Source organism: Sarcophilus harrisii, chromosome 5 (genome assembly GCF_902635505.1).
Source record: "Sarcophilus harrisii chromosome 5, mSarHar1.11, whole genome shotgun sequence".
Lineage (NCBI taxonomy): Eukaryota > Metazoa > Chordata > Mammalia > Dasyuromorphia > Dasyuridae > Sarcophilus > Sarcophilus harrisii.
The window spans coordinates 122,145,010-122,161,238 of record NC_045430.1 but is presented as its reverse complement, the minus strand read 5'-3'; positions in this window follow the sequence as shown (position 1 = coordinate 122,161,238).

The window sequence follows — 16,229 nt, the reverse complement described above, 5'->3', positions numbered from 1 at the left end:
TCTCAAAGCTGCCGGGCTACTGAGCATGCCCAGTCGCTCTGCCCGGCACCCGTTCGAGGGAATCAGAGGATGTCGATTCCACTCACCGGGTTTTAGGGGTAACTGGAGAAATGTGGAGGAGGAGGAGGAGAGGAAGGAGCCGGAGTAGAGGAGCCTGCAGCAGGCATAAGTCTTTGAAAAAGAGAGTATAGAGTCCGGGAGCTCAAAAGATAGTCGTGTGACAAAAGATGCAGACAGATCACAGACGTTTTGCAGACTAGGCAGACGAGAAAAAATGGGATTCAAATGGTCCTCCTTGTTCTCAGTATCAACAAACACCCAAAGGATTCACTTAGACGTATAGGACTGAGAAACCGAAGGGACCCATTTACGGTCCCTTTTACGAATGGGGAAACTTAGGCCCAGACAAGTTAAGGGACTTGCGTAACGTCGCACGGCTACTAAATAGCAGAGGTGACAGGGTCTTTTAACCCCGACTCCCAATGTTCTTTCTACTGTGCCCTGCTACGTTCATACAGCTGGAATTTACATCAATGTATGAGTATTTGAAAGTGAAATTTCTTCAAGTGAATGCCCACGCATTAGGGAATGGCTAAACCACTTGTGGCACAAAAATGTAATGATGAAGAAATCAATATAAGGAAATCAGACAAGTATGGCGAGATTGTTTATACAAACCATGGAGTCAGGAGGTCCTGGGTTCGAATGCAGCTGCAAACATTTACTATCTCTGTGACTCTGGGCAAGCCATTCATCCTCTCTTTGAGTCAGTTTCCTCATCTATAAAAGTGAAAGGGGTTGGACTTGATGGTCACTAATGTCCCTAAATCTATCATCCCATGATGCAAAGTGAAGCAAGCGGAACTGGAGAAACAATATACACAGTGACCACAACGGTGGAAATAGAAAGAATTTCAAGAATAAAATATTAAAAATTACATGTTAAGAATTTGGAATAACCAAGCATGCATGGCCCCAAAGAAGAGTTATTAGGAGACACTTTCCCCATACCCTTCTTTATAGAAGTGAGGAATTATGGATGTGGTATACTGGATATAATGTCAACCTTTTTTTAATGTGTGTTAATTAAAACAACTTTTTTGTGTTTTTTTTATCTTTTTTAAAAATAAACAAGGGGGACAGGAATACATTGAAAAGGGGAGGTGAACCAAAAACAAAAAAATCAAGAAAAAATTATTCTAAAATTAAAAAAAATAAAGTGGCATTACTTTTTCATACTTCAATTCTCCTAAGCCTTTGGTCTTATTTTTAAGTTAAAAAAACTGTTTTTACATCACCTTCATTTGCAGTTATATCTCCTTTCCTCCTACTCAGAGAACTTTTCCCTATAATAAACAATAAGAAAGAAAGGGAGAGGAGAGAAACTGTTCAGCAAAATTAATCATCATATCAGTTAGTTCAGAGAATACATCTAATATTCCATAACCACAATACCCCACCATTGTAAAAAAAAAAAAAAAAAAAAAAAAAGACAGAGAGCGAGATTCAGAAAATGGCATTACTTACTGTCTTAACTCACATTGAACTTGGCATCCCAAAAAACCCCACAGAAATATAATGCAGAAGGTTGGATTTTCAGAACTCCACAAAGAAGAGATAAAGAAAGGGAAAGAATATTTTAGTTTGAAGAAGATAGCAAAGAATTTCAAGTGTGATACTGTGGGAACAGTAAAGACCTATGCAGTAAAGTTGGAGTGTAAAAAGCTGGGTTTAAGTTCCAGCTTACCAAATAATTATATTTTTATATAATAATGATATATAAAGTATATAATAATTACATAATAAGTAGCATTGCTTACTTATTAATTGTGTGGACTTTACCTTTCAGATCTTAACTAAGTCTATAGGATAAATATGTTGTGCAATAATTTTTTAAAAAATCTTTTCTTTTGGAAAACTTTCCTGAATACTGATGACAGGCTAGCCAAGCTCATTACTTTTTTTTTTTTTGGAAAAAATCCATTTTGGGTATCTTGATGGCCAATCTCCAGTTTCCTTTGTGTATGATTTAAAAAATAGGAAACTTTTCAAACCCACCTAAGCATGTGCTTCTACCCCAAAATAAAGTCCATCCTTCACATCAAGAAACAAGAGTAATGAGACACTGGTAGATCCTGGGTGTGGTGAGCCCTCTTCCTTCTGCTGGAGTCTGAAGACTATTAAACCCAAAATTCTGCTGACTTCTCAAGGTATAGCTTTTTTTCCTTGTTCTTGAGTTTTTACCTCTCCTCCCATCCTCCTTTCCTCTTCAACAACCTGGTTTCTTATTTTAGTTCTTGAATTTTCCCTTGTTTGAATTTCAACATTTGTTAATAACAGCCTATGGCTTTCTATAGTGTTGCTCTCTCTCTTTTGTGAAATTTGCTTGCAAAACTTCCATTATGGATTATAATTTAATTGAATGAGTAATATATGCTTAATATCTATCCTGTATCACATAAATCATAGTGTCATAAATCATAGATCATGGATTTTTAGGACTGGAAGGGAACACAGAAGCTACCAATTCCAAACTCCTTATTTTGTAGATGAAAAAACTAAGACAGAAAGAGGTTAAGTGCCTTACCAGAGGTGTGATTATGAAGATCAAGTGATATCATATATGTGAAATTTTTGGGGGAGAAAAAAAGTTCCATAGAGATTTAAGATATCATGGTTTGTTTTTTTTTTTTTTAATAGCAAAATTGCAGAAAGACAGATTGGTCCAAATATAAGGAAATCAGGTGATCATAAGAGCTAGAGCTAGAAAAGATCTAAGAGATCATCTGGTCCAACACACCCACCTATTTTAGAAATGAGGACATTGAGGCACATAGAAACTAAGTGACTGGTCCAAGGTCCTACAGGCAGTGAGTATGAGAATCAAAATTTGCACCCACTACTGATTGCACAACAACATACTTTTGACTGTATTACAAAGATTTCCCTTGACCTTCCCAAAGGTAAAAATTCTTAAAAAAAAAAAAAAAACAATATGAGGTAAATGAATACTGGTCCTAGAACCAGCAGATCTTTTTAAAATCCCCACTTGGATATTTGCTAGTTATGTGACCACAGAGAAATCATAACCTCTCTAAGCCTATTTCCTTAAGATCTGGATAATCATGCTTTGTATTGCCTACCTCAGAAGAAAAGGGTTTTGTCAAACCTTAAAGTGTTAGAAAATGTGTTATTATTCCTATCCTAACTGATGGGAATTCAAGGTATCCCAAAAGTCTTAATGCCATTTAAAATTTTAATCATTTAAATTGCTTTAAGCCATATTAAGATTCTTGGGATACGCTGTATCTTATTGAACAAGCCAATCAATGTTACATTTTCTTCTCTTTAGAAATGCTTTGGTGACAAGATTGACACTTATCTATTAGAATGCTTTATACAAAGCAGGGCACTGGGCAATGTCACCTTTAGAAGTCAGTTATAGCATTAAGTTCCTACGATGACTTTTCTAGAGATACAATCCAAGTTTAGAATATGCTATTTCATAGTCCTCAGGTTTCCTTGGTTACAGCTTTCTTAGCTGAGGTAGTGGCAAATGAAACAGCCCAGAAAAAAATTCCAAAGCCTTGTATACAAACCAGATGACATTTGATAATTATGCTTCTGTGAATCTAACCTTAATCATGGGGTTCTAAGTTACCCATTAAGACTGGAGAACCTACTCATTAGTCCTGAGTGCTATTTAAAAATAAGGCCATGCTGAGGGTATGACAGCTGAGGGCTCCCTCTTCCATTTTTAGAATCAAAGACCTCCACCAAATAAGAAGGAGACACAGGTTACAAAATGGGATGCTGGATTTTAAGCTTTGGCAGGTTCTATCAATCTGGAATTGTTCTGAATAAGGTGCCAATGATTGATTGGATGTTTTACAGCTGAACCCTGGTCACCAAAGTGATAAATTTTTCAGCCACAATAACTCAAGGATACCAGCTACTGAGGCAAAAAGAAGCTGATATCTTTGTGCACACAGGAAGCACTAAAGAGATCAGTTAACAATCAACCAACAAACATTTATGAAGTGTTTCTTATATGTCAGGGACTGTACTAAGATCTGGGCACAAGAATTACTTTTTTTTTTTTTTTTTTTTTTTGGACAAGGCAATTGGGGTTAAGTGACTTTCCCAAGGTCACATAGCTAGTGTCTGAGACAGATTTGAATTCAGGTCCCCCTGACTTCAGGGCTGGTGCACTATCCATTGCACCACCTAGCTGCACCCTCATAGCATGTAAATCAAAAGACTTTGCAGATGAGGCCATCAAAAGTCCTTGCCTTCACATTATCCCTCCTGCCCCCAACTCTGCTGCCAACTTCATCTTATACTTCATGTCCTTGCATGGCCTTGAATTTTTACCTCTCCTCTTATCTCCTCCCAACATTGCTAATGAGGAGCTCCTGGACCAAATTCTTTTCAACCTCTTTGCAGAAAAGATTCCAAAGAGCAGAAAACTCCCAGGATGAGACATTGACCCTGAAGCACACTGTCCGTGGCTGGATACAATACAAACGGCTCCCTGTTTTTCATCTGTAATACTAAGACTGATTGGTTGGATGGTAAGTATATGGTCTTTGGCCAGGGGAAAGAAGGCATGAACATCATGGAAACCATAGAGTGCTTCAGATTCCATGATGTCAGGATCACCATTGATGACTATGGATAATTCTTATAAAATTTTGGATTTTTTTGGTAACCATTAAACTATACTTCTGTAGCTGAGAAAAACACCCCTGAACCCTATTCACTCTTGTACCCAAAATCTTTGTGCTTCACATTGCAATTACCTTTAGAGTTTATTACACAAGTTTGGCTAGTCTAGAGATATGTTTATGATTATGAAATTTAAAATAAACTAAAACCCTCCCCCACAAAGTAAAAAACCTGCCCTCAATAAGTTCGCATTCAAATGGGGAAGACAACACAGAAGTTATAGGTATTATAAAATATATACAGTGTAAATAGGGGAGGATGATCCTAGAAGAAGGCACTAGCAGTGGGACTGCAGTGACTAGCAAAAGTCTCTTGTAAAATGAGATTTAAACTGAGTCTTAAAGGAAACCATAAGGCAGAGGTTGATTGGGAGACCATTCTAAGTATAAGAGACAACCAGTGATAAGAGAGAGATGAAATAATGGATTCTTAAAATAGGAATCACAAATCTTGCTGCCTTTAGAGGTCAGCCACTCCTTTCTCCCCATTTTAAAAATGAGGAAATTGAGGTTGAAAGAGATGACTCGTCCCAGAACAGAGGTGATTATGCTGCTTTCCAGTTCAGGAAGCTTCAGTTGTAACTTGCCTGTGGGTTACAGCACAATGCTTCTGTTTGGCATTGGGAGGCCTTTGCAATATTTTCAGGATATTTGAACATTACTTCCTTTCATGTAGTCCACATTCTAGGCAAACTGGCATTTTTGCTATGGCCAATCTATGATGTTCCATCACCTGTCACCGTTAGGCAATCAACAAGCATTAAACACCTATTTAGGCATTGTACTAAGTGCTGGGTATGCAACAAAAGGGAAAAACAGGGTTCCTGCCCTCAAGGAACTCACATTCTAATGGAAAAAATATTATGTAAATAAGTATGTACATGCAAAATACATATAGAACACATGGGAATTAATATGGGAAGAGGGAAGGAAGATCAGGAACGACTATCTGCAGAAAGTAAGATTTGAGCTGAATCTTACAGAAGTCAGAAAATCCAGGAGGCAGAGGTGAGGAAAGAAAATATCCTAAGCTTAGAGAAAACAAATGAAAAGGTGCAGAGATGAAAAATGGAACGGTTAAGGGACAGTGGGATGCCACTTTCCTGACCTTTGAAACTCAGAAGACTGGCTTCTCTAATCCCTTCATCTAGAACAAAAGAAAAGAAAAAATGCTGAGGCAGGCAAAGAAGACATCTTCATATTAACAGACCAGTTAACAGTTCCCAAAGTTTCTTCCTTTACAGCAAGTAATGTCTCTTACTGGACATGTCAACAAAGACATCCTAGATATTTACCAACAGTGCAGAAGAAAAGAAAATCATTGAGCTCTGGCTGTCAGTCCTTTTGGAATGACTCCACAGCCCATCCAAGAGTCTCCTATTCACTGAGTAGTTCATAGAAATAATCCTATTACAAAATATTGACCCATGCTCTATAATTCATCCTAGACACTTTTGTTATACATCATAAGGAGTATCCCAGAAGCAAACTCTCCAGTTTCTTCTATATGGATAATTTGAACCCATCAAATATATTTTATGTTTACCCAATCCCTTTAATATCTAGTTAAGAGGGAGTGATTTTAACCTCACACTTTCTTATATGTTCATGTAAACATAATTTGTTGAAGCATTTTCCTGTTTATGGATGCCTATTTAGGCAGTTAGGTAGTATGAGAGAGTGCTAAAGTTGTAGTTAGGAAGACTTGAATTCAAAGCTTATCTCAGCCATAGCTGTGTAATGCAGTGTAAATCATGTAATGTTCCTCAGTCTCATTCTCCTCATCTGTAAAAAGAAAAAGAATAGCACCTGCCATATGGGATTGTTGTGAGGATCAAATGACATATAACATGTGTAACATGCTTTGCAAATCTAAAAGTACTATATAAATAGTAGCTATTATCATTTACAAGTTTTGCATATAATTTTTGGTATTTTACATATCTGTTTCTCTATAGATGTATCCAGATATATACATAGATATTATATATAAATGTTTATATATAAAATTCATGTGTAGACATTATATGAAAGACTTTCTGACTGAGTCCCAAGTATAATGCTTTTATCTACTACATCAGGAAAAAATCATTCAGCTAGTAAATGATACTCTAACTAAATTCTTTTCTCAATCCATTGCTCTTTATATTAAACCAAAGCTAGCTTCATAATTCTGACTTAAGTGATAACTTACATTTTTGAAGTAAAAAACAGCAGGACTAAGAATATTTTCTTGCCACAGACTGGAAAATAGATAGATTACAACCTATCTGGAGTTGTTTCTGACCATTGTGTCTATATGAGTGGGAAGGGGAAGGGGGGGAGAAGGACAACCCTCTATGCTACAGCTTAGGCTTTGTATGACTCTGAACTCCACTCATTACCATTCACTCCAACTCCCACCAGCCTCAATTTCTGCTGGCATCCTGGAACAGTACATCAACACAGAGTCAAGCAGATACAATCCTTTCAAAAAGAATACAGCTTTCCATCAAAGCTTTCATTTGAGTAGTTGCTCTAAGGTAAATGTACACAATTCACATTGGCTGAATTATCAACTTAGTCCAAATAAAGTTCCATTGTTGCCATCATTCCTGTTCTTAAACCTTCGGGTTCTTCCCAAACTGGAATCTTGATTATTTTAAAGGTGACCCTCTACAACAGAGTGAAAATAACAGGACTCAAGGAGAAGGGAATAATCATTTATTAAGTCTCTATGATGTGTCAGGCACTGTGCAAAGTGCTTTATAAATATTTTCCCATTTGATCTTCACAACAATCCTATGAGATAAGTGCTATTACAATCCCCATTTTACATTTGAGGAAATTGAGGTAAATAGTGGTTATTTACCCAGGGTCACACAATAAGTATCTGAAGAGTTAAAATGAATATTTATATGTTACTTCATCTTTTACAAATGGCTATGACTATTATCTTTTTTGATTCTTACAATAATCCTATGAGGTAATTTGGGCAGGTATTTTCCTCATTTTACAGGACAGAAAAACTGTGTCTGCAGTTGATTAAACGGCCTTTGAAGGTCACAGAAGTAAGTGATGGGTAAGAAAAAAATTTAGAATTCATCTTTCTTGACTCCTAGTCCAATGCTCTCTTTAATAAGATAGCTGCAGTGATCCACAAACAATCAGTGAACAAAGACCACATTTCTTTAAAAGCATGATTCGCTCACATAAAAAGCCTGAAAGTCATATTGCAGTTGCCCAGATTCTAAAACAACTGGGTGCAGTATGTGTAATGGATAGAGAGAAGCAGACAGTATTTATCAGTTCAACTTATCTTTCATGTTCATTATATTTACCACTTCATTGGTAAAGTTTAAATGATACTCATTCTTTGTATTCTATAATGCTGACTTTTTTTCTTTTCAGAATAACTAATTTTTTCCTTCACATAAAAAGAGAGCCAAAGAATATCTTAACAGATGGTTTATGAACATGATTTCTCTGTCTTGCTTTCTCTTTTGGAGGGTAATTTATTTAGTATTTTTTCCCCCAATTTCATGTAAAACCAACTTTTAACAATTGTTTTTAAAACTTTGACTTCCAAATTCTCTTCCTTTCTCCCTCTCTCTACCCCCATTGAGAAAACAAGCAATTCAATATAAGCTATACATGTATAGTCATTTAAAACATTGGTCATGTTATAAAAAAAAATAAACTAAAAAAAAACATTCCCAAACCCCAAACTCAAGGAAAAATAAAGTTAAAAAAAGTATATTTCAAACTGTATTCAGACACCATCAGTTCTTTCCGTAGGGATAGATAGCATTTTTCATCAAGTTCTTCAGAGTGGTCTTGTATCATTGTATTGCTGAGAATAGCTATGTCATTCACAGCTTATCATCTCACAATATTATTCTTATTTTATACACTGTATGTTTCACTTTGCATCAGATCATAGAAGTCTTTTTATATATTTTTAAGAGCATCCTGCTTATCATTTCTTATAACACATTAGAATTCCATCATAATCACATACCACAAATTGTTCAGTCATTCCCCAGTTGATGGGCATCTCCTCAATTTCCAATTCTTTCCCACTCAAAAAAAAAAAAAAACTATTTCAAATATTTAAATATTTTTGTACATATAAGTGCCTTTCTTTTATATTTTTTATCCCTTTTGGTATACAAACCTGGTAGTGATATTGCTAGGTTAAAAAGGTATGTATACTTTTATAGGCCTTTGGGCATAGTTTCAAATTGCTCTACAAAATGGTTGAATCAGTTCACAACTCCATCAATAGTGCATTAATATCCCATTTTCCCACACCCCTTCCAACATTTGTCATTTTCCTTTTCTGTCCTATTAGTTAATGTCATAATTTACATTTCTCCAATCAATAATGAGTATTTTTCAATGTGACTATGATTACTTCATCTGAAAACTTTTATATCTTTGGATCATTTATCATTTAAGGAATGCCTCTTATTTTTACAAATTTGACTCAATTTTCTCTATGTTTGAGAAATAAGACCTTTATCAGAGAAGCTTGTTTTGAAATTTTTTCACTATTATTATTATTACTAACTGTATTTTCTTTCATCCTATTCCACCCATCCCATTTTTCTATTTCTTCTTTTACCCTTTCCTTCCTCAAATGTTTTGTTTCTGACTACTCCTTCCCCTAGTCTGCCTTACCTTCTATAACCCCCCTTCTCTTATCCCCTTCCCCTCCTATTTTTCTATAAGCTAAAATAGATTTCCATTCCCAATTGAGTGTGTATGTTATTCCTTCCTTCAACCAATTTTCATGAGTGAGATTTACTCATTTCCCCTCAATGCCCCCCTTCTTCCTTTCCATTGTAAAAGTTATTCTAAATATGTGAGATAATTTACTCCATTCTATTTTTCTGTTTATTTTACTTTCTCACCCCTTAGTTTTACTTTTGTAGATATGATCTCTTCATATTCAACTCAAAATTGTGCAATCTGTCTATATGTACTCCTAATTACTGTAATAATGAGAAAATTCTTATGAGTTACAAGCATCATCTTCCCATACATATAGGAATGTAAACAGTTTAACTTTATTACATCTCTCATGATTTTCCTTTCCTGCTTACCTTGTTATGCTTGAGTCTTGTATTTGAAAGTCAAATTTTCTATTCAGTTTTGATGTTTTCATCAAGAATGCTTGAAAATTCTTTATTTCATTGAATACCCATTTCCTCCTGAAGGATTATATCCACTTTTGCTGAGTCAATGATTCTTGGTTGGAATCCTAGCTCCTTTGCTCTCCAGAATATCATATTCTTCAGTTCTCTAATAGAGAAGCTATTAAATCTTGTGTTATCCTGTCTATGGCTCCACCATTCTTGAGCTGTTTCTTTTTCTTTACTTGCATTACTTTCTCCTTGACTTGGGTGTTCTGGAATTTGATATTCCTGGGAATTTTCATTTTGAGATCTCGTTCAGCAGATGATCAGTTGATTCTTTCTATTTCTATTTTACTCTCTGGTACTAGAACATCAGGGCAGTTTTCCTTGATAATTCATTGAGATATGATGTCTAGCCTATTTTTTTTTTATCTCAAAAAGTAGTTCAATAATTAAAAAATTCAATATCCTAGATCTATTTTCCAGGTCTGATGATGTTTTTCCAATGAGATATTTCACACTATTATTTTATCATTCTTTTGGTTTTGTTTTATTGTTTCTTGATTTCTCATAAAGCTATTAGCTTCAATTTGCTCAATTCTAATTGTTAAGGAATTATTTTCTTCAGTGACCTTTTGTGCCCCCTTTTCTATTTGGCCAATTCTACTTTTTAAGGAAGGTTTTTTGTTTGTTTGTTTCAGTGAATTCTTGTACCTCTATCCATTTGGCCAATTCTGCTTTTTAAGGTATTCTCTGCATTGGGTTTTTTGTACTTCTTTAATCATTCTGTTTTATTTAAGTTTATTTTCTCGTGTGTGTGTGTGTGTGTGTGTGTGTGTGTGTGTGTGTATTTTTCCAAGCTGTTGACTCGTTTTTCATGATTTTTTGGCATCATTCTTGTCAAGATATTAGGAAACATCCTGTTTTCCGGAGCTAAGATTCAGTAAGCAGGCTGGATCCTGACCTTGTCATAACAATAATTCTTTGCACTCACCCTCTGAATGATCTCAGACACAGCAAAATACTAGAATTATTTCATCCCAGCATCATGTCTGAGCTCAAATACCCATGTTCTAGTCACAAACCCCTGCTATGAATCAAACTTGTCACATTGTTCCTGTTACCCCCTATTGTCAGGATTACAGCTCACTGTATGGCCATAAATATAAATATTGAAATCTCACACTGCCCCTACTAGGGGCAGAGCTCTGTCACATTTGTCCTTGCTTACTTGCTTGCAAACCATTTTCCTCACTTTGAAATTAAACTTCTGTCTGATTCCTGATTCTCCTGTCTCTAGCCTGCTTTGTTTGGCTCCAACCACCCATAGGTTGGAGACCTTTTCTAGTCCAACTGACTCATTTTTCTTCCCAAGTTTTCCACCTCTCTTACTTGATTTTCAAAATCCCTTTTAAGTTCTTCCATGGTCTGAGATCTATTCATACCTTTTTTTGAAGGCTTTGGAGGTAGGAGTTTTGACTTTTCTATCTTCTGAGCACATATTTTGATTTTCCTTCTCTCCACAGTAACTATTTATGGTCAGAATTTTTTCTGTTCTTTGCTCATTTTCCCAGCCTATTTTTTAACTTTTACCCCTTTGATAAAGTAGGACCCTGCTTCCAGGGTGAAAGATATACACTGTCCCAAGCTTTAGAGGTTTTATGAAGTTGTTTTCATAGATACTTCTAAAAACCTGTCAATTTTCAGCTCTTCTAAGGTGGTAGGACCTAAGGAGAAGTATGTTTCCTGCTCTTTGGTCTTTGAGTGAACACAAACAACCTTTTCTGTCCTGCGATTGTGATCAGGGTCCTTGATCCTTTGTGGCCATAAGCTTTGGTGTGCAAGTGCTGCTCCTTGCCCTGGGACTGCCAGCCATGACTGCAATGTGGATTTAAGTATGGGCAAAACAACAAGAGTTCTGCCTCAGTCCTAGTAAAGAAACTCCTGTAATCTCCTTCTGATCAGTTGTTTGACCCTCTTCCTGTCTATGGACTGAGAGCTTTAAAAGTATCTGTGCTGATTCCATTATTCCCAAGGCCTGATCCTGGTCTTCAATATTTTTCTCCTGGCCTTCTCAATTGTCTTTAATTGGAAATTTATTACACCCCGTTCTTTTGTGGGTTCTGCTGTGCCAGAAATTGTTTTATGGCATTAAAGGTGTTTGGAGGGATTTCAGGAAGAGTTCAGGTGAGTTGCTACGCATTCTCTACCATCTTGGCTCTGCCTCCAGAAACATGATCTCTTATTTATAAAAAGTGGTTGGCTCTCATGTTTCCTTCATAGACATAAGGGTTGATGATCTTTTGGTGTTCAGATATGTGATTTCATTGATAGAGACTTTCTGGTGAATAAACTCTATCTGGCATCTCTGCATATCTGCAACTGTTCTGCCTCTTATAATTTTAAGAGTTGCCTTGGGTACTGAGAGGTTAAATGATTTGCTTAGAGTGTATATAATACTTGTATTTGCACTGATGAACCATTATCTCTAACCATTATGTCCTGTAGCTTTTCTATATAAAAGGATTCATTTATCAGTAAAAATTAAATGAGAAATACCTCTTAGAAGGTACATTACATTCCTACAGAAGAACAGGCCTTCTATTACAAGAGTATAAAGTACCTTCTGCAAAGATATGCTCACCTTGCTGGGGCTAGTTGATGTATTATTTTTTTGGTTTTTATAGCTATTATACTTACTAGGCAAATAATAATAATGATTTGTCCAAGCTGGAAATATTTCTTTTGCTCCCTCCCCCACTTCTGCTTCTCTCTCTCTCTTTCTCTCTCTCTCTCTCTCTCTCTTTCCTTCTCTCCCTCTACCCCTCCTTCCCTCTTCCCCCCCCCCTCTCTGTGTCTGTCTGTCTCTCCTCCTTTCTCTCCCTCCATCTAGATTTTATAAAGCTTATTATTCCAGCAAATATTTGGAGAACTACATTGTACAAGGCACTGTGCTGGGCATTGGGAATGTAAAGCCACAAACAAATAAATTCCCACACTTAGGAGGAGAAAAAGGATTGTTAATATATTGAATAATTCTCCCCTAGAAGATTAGGCTCAATCAATCAACAGATACTTATTGAGTGCCAGGCACTGTGCTGAGCACTAGGGAAACTAAAAGGCAAAAGACAGATCCTGCCTTTATGGAGCTTACAATCTAGTAAGGGAAACTACAAACAAATATCCACAAAGGAAGTTATTATACAGGATAAATGGGAAATAATTAATAGAGGAAAGGTACTAGAATTGATTGGAGTTACAATTTAAACAAAGTCATTGAGTTTAATTGCCAAAGAGGAGGGAGAGAGTGTTTCAAGTTTAGGGATCAGCTAGAGGTAACGCCCAGAGCCAAGAGATAGCACCTAACAGCATTTGCATATACTTAATGTATGTGAGTTCAGAAGTTGTTATTGGTGGTTTATTATGTGAGGCAAAGTCATTAAAGTGGTGTTTTAGGCAATTAGATGGCACAGAGAATAGAGTACTAAGCCTGGAATCAGCAAATTTTAAATTCAAATCCAGTCTGACCCATAATAGTTGTGTGATTCTAGACTTAATCTATTTGCCTTGATTTCCTCAACTGCAAAATGGGGATAATAATAGCACCTGACTTGTAAGGTTGCTGTGTGGATCAAACGAAATAATATTTGTAAAAAGTGCTTAGCACAGTGCCTAGCTGCTATATAACTTATTCCTTTATTGTCAGATTGTGAAGGATGCTAGAACAATAAGTAAGCTAAGGAGTTTGCTTTTATCTTAGAGGCAACAGAAAACCACTGCAGATTTTTGCACTGGGAATGACATGGTCTGATTTGTACCTTATGAACATTATTTTGGCAGCTATGTGGCAAATGAATTAATGAGGATAATGACTGCAATTAGGCAAGTACTATGATCATTTAGGCTAGAGATGATGGGGTAGGATAGTGACTCTGGAAGTAAGGGGACAGATGAAAAAGATGACTCATGGTAAAATCAACAAAACTTGCAGATGAGAATAGAAAGGGAAATAAGTCAAGGATGACCTTGAGATTAAAAACCTAGGTGACTGACAGGTTGGTGGTACCCTCAACCAAAATAAGGAATTTTGAGGTAATGGTAAGGGATTTTTTTTTTGTTTATTTGTTTGTTTTCTGAGGCAATTGGGATTAAGTGACTTGCCCAGGGTCATACAGCTAGGAAGTGTTAGGTATTTGAGACCATATTTGAACTCAGGTCCTCCTGACTTCAGGAATGGTGCTCTACCCACTGCACCACTTAGCTGTCCCTAAGGGTTAAGTTTTTAATGGAAAAGTGAGTTCCATTTTGGATAAGCTGAGTTTGAGATAGATGCCCACAGAACATCCAGGAGGCTGTTGGTGATGTATGACTTGATAGATTAAACCTGTGTTGCTTAGTAACACAGTGACTAAAGTGCCTGAGTCCTAGAATCATCTTCCTGAGTTCAAATCTGGCCTCAGATACAAACTAGTCACTTAATTCTGTCTGTTCAGTTTCCTTACCTGTAAAACGAGCTGGGGAAGGAAATGGCAATCCACTGCAGGTCCCTCTGCTAAGAAAATCCCAAATGGGGTCACAAAACAGTGGACATGACTGAAATGACTGAACAAAAAATGTACAAAGACTAAACCTAGATATATACATCTGGCAGTTATATGAGTATTGAGTCATATATGCACTATATAGAGAGAAGAGCACTCAGGATGGAAGCCTGAGGAATACACATATATAAGGCAGGAGGTGGGATGATGCTACAACAAAGGAGATTGAAGAGTGATCAATAAAGAGAACAGAAAAGTGAGGTTTCATAGGAATCAAAAGAGATCTTTTGAGAGAGTGAGATCAACTCTGTCAGAAGGTGGAGAAAGGACCAGGAGAAAAAGGGATGGAATTGAAGAAAGCTTTACAAAATTTAATAGGTCAACAGACTTAGTTGACTAGTGGTAACCTTGCAGGGAACCTATAATTGAGTCCTTGGTTCAGAAAACAGATTGTAAAGGATTGTGTAATGAGGAAGGGAGTATAATGGTTCCTTCCAGGAAATGAAAAGGAAGAGATACAGGACAATGGTTTGAAGAGATGGCAAAGTCAAGTAAAGGTGTTTTAAATATGAAGTAGACCTGAGCATTTTTGTAGGTACCAGGGAAAGAATTAGTATGTAGAGTGACTGATGGGGCAAACTCTTGAGAGAAAAAGGTTCATTTCATGTGTTTTTGCATGAGGGCTAATTATTTTCAGTCATTTAAAAAAAAAAATGTGTCCAACTCTTCATGATCCCATTTAGGGTTTTCTTGGCAAAGATATTGGAGCAATTTCCCATTTCCTTCTCTAGCTCATTTTACAGATGAACTAAGGTAAAGAGGGTTAAGTGACTTGCCTAAGGGCACGAAATTAATAAGTGTCTGAGGCCAGGTTTGAATTTAGAACCATGGGTCTTCCTGACTTCAGGCTCAGCACTATCCACTTTGCTACCTAACTGCCCCTTGTAATTTATATCAAGAATTTATATTAGTACTTTAAGATTTGCAAAGCACTTTACAGATACTGTCTCATTTTATCCTTATAATCTCGGGAGGTAGGTGCTACTATTATGATCTCCATTTTACAGATGAAGGAACTGAGCATACATATAGAGGCAAACAGGGTTAAATGACTTGCTCAAGATCACACAGCTAGTGTCTGAGTCCTTGAATTCAATTCACCCTAATCCCCAGTCCAGGCCTCAATCCATTGTAACTGCCCCTAATGCCCAGCCACTTCTTCAGAAGTAAAAGATTTTATATATTAGATTACTTGCCACCTAGGGGAGGGGGTTAGAGGAAAGAAGGGAAAAAATGTAGAACACAAGGTTTTGTAAGGGTGGATGTTGAAAATTATCCATGTATATATTTTGAAAATAAAAAACTTTAACAAAAAAATAGAAGGGAAAAAAAGTGAAAGATATTAACCTAAACTTAATTTCTGCCAAACTTCCAGTACTTCTAATTATTGAATACAGTTCTTCCACAGTAGTTCTTCTTTGGGGCTTAACAAATATGGAAGTTGTTATATTCAAATGCATATGGAGATTGGAGGTCTATTTTTGTTTGTGACCTTGTTTTTATTTAAATATTGTTTCTATAATTTGTTTCACTGATTTACTTTTCTGTTGTCCACTCCCAAACACTTGTAATGATCACATTGCAATGTAGTTTGAGATGTGCTAATAATATTTCTGCTTCATTCCTACTTCTTCCTTTAATTGCTCCAGAAAGACCACTTTGAGTTCCTTCAAATGGATGTTTTTATCTCAGCTCTTTCTATAAATAACCACTTGGCAATCTGATTGCTCTATAGCATTAAATCTGAAATTTCATTTCAGTACATGGTGTATAGTCATTTT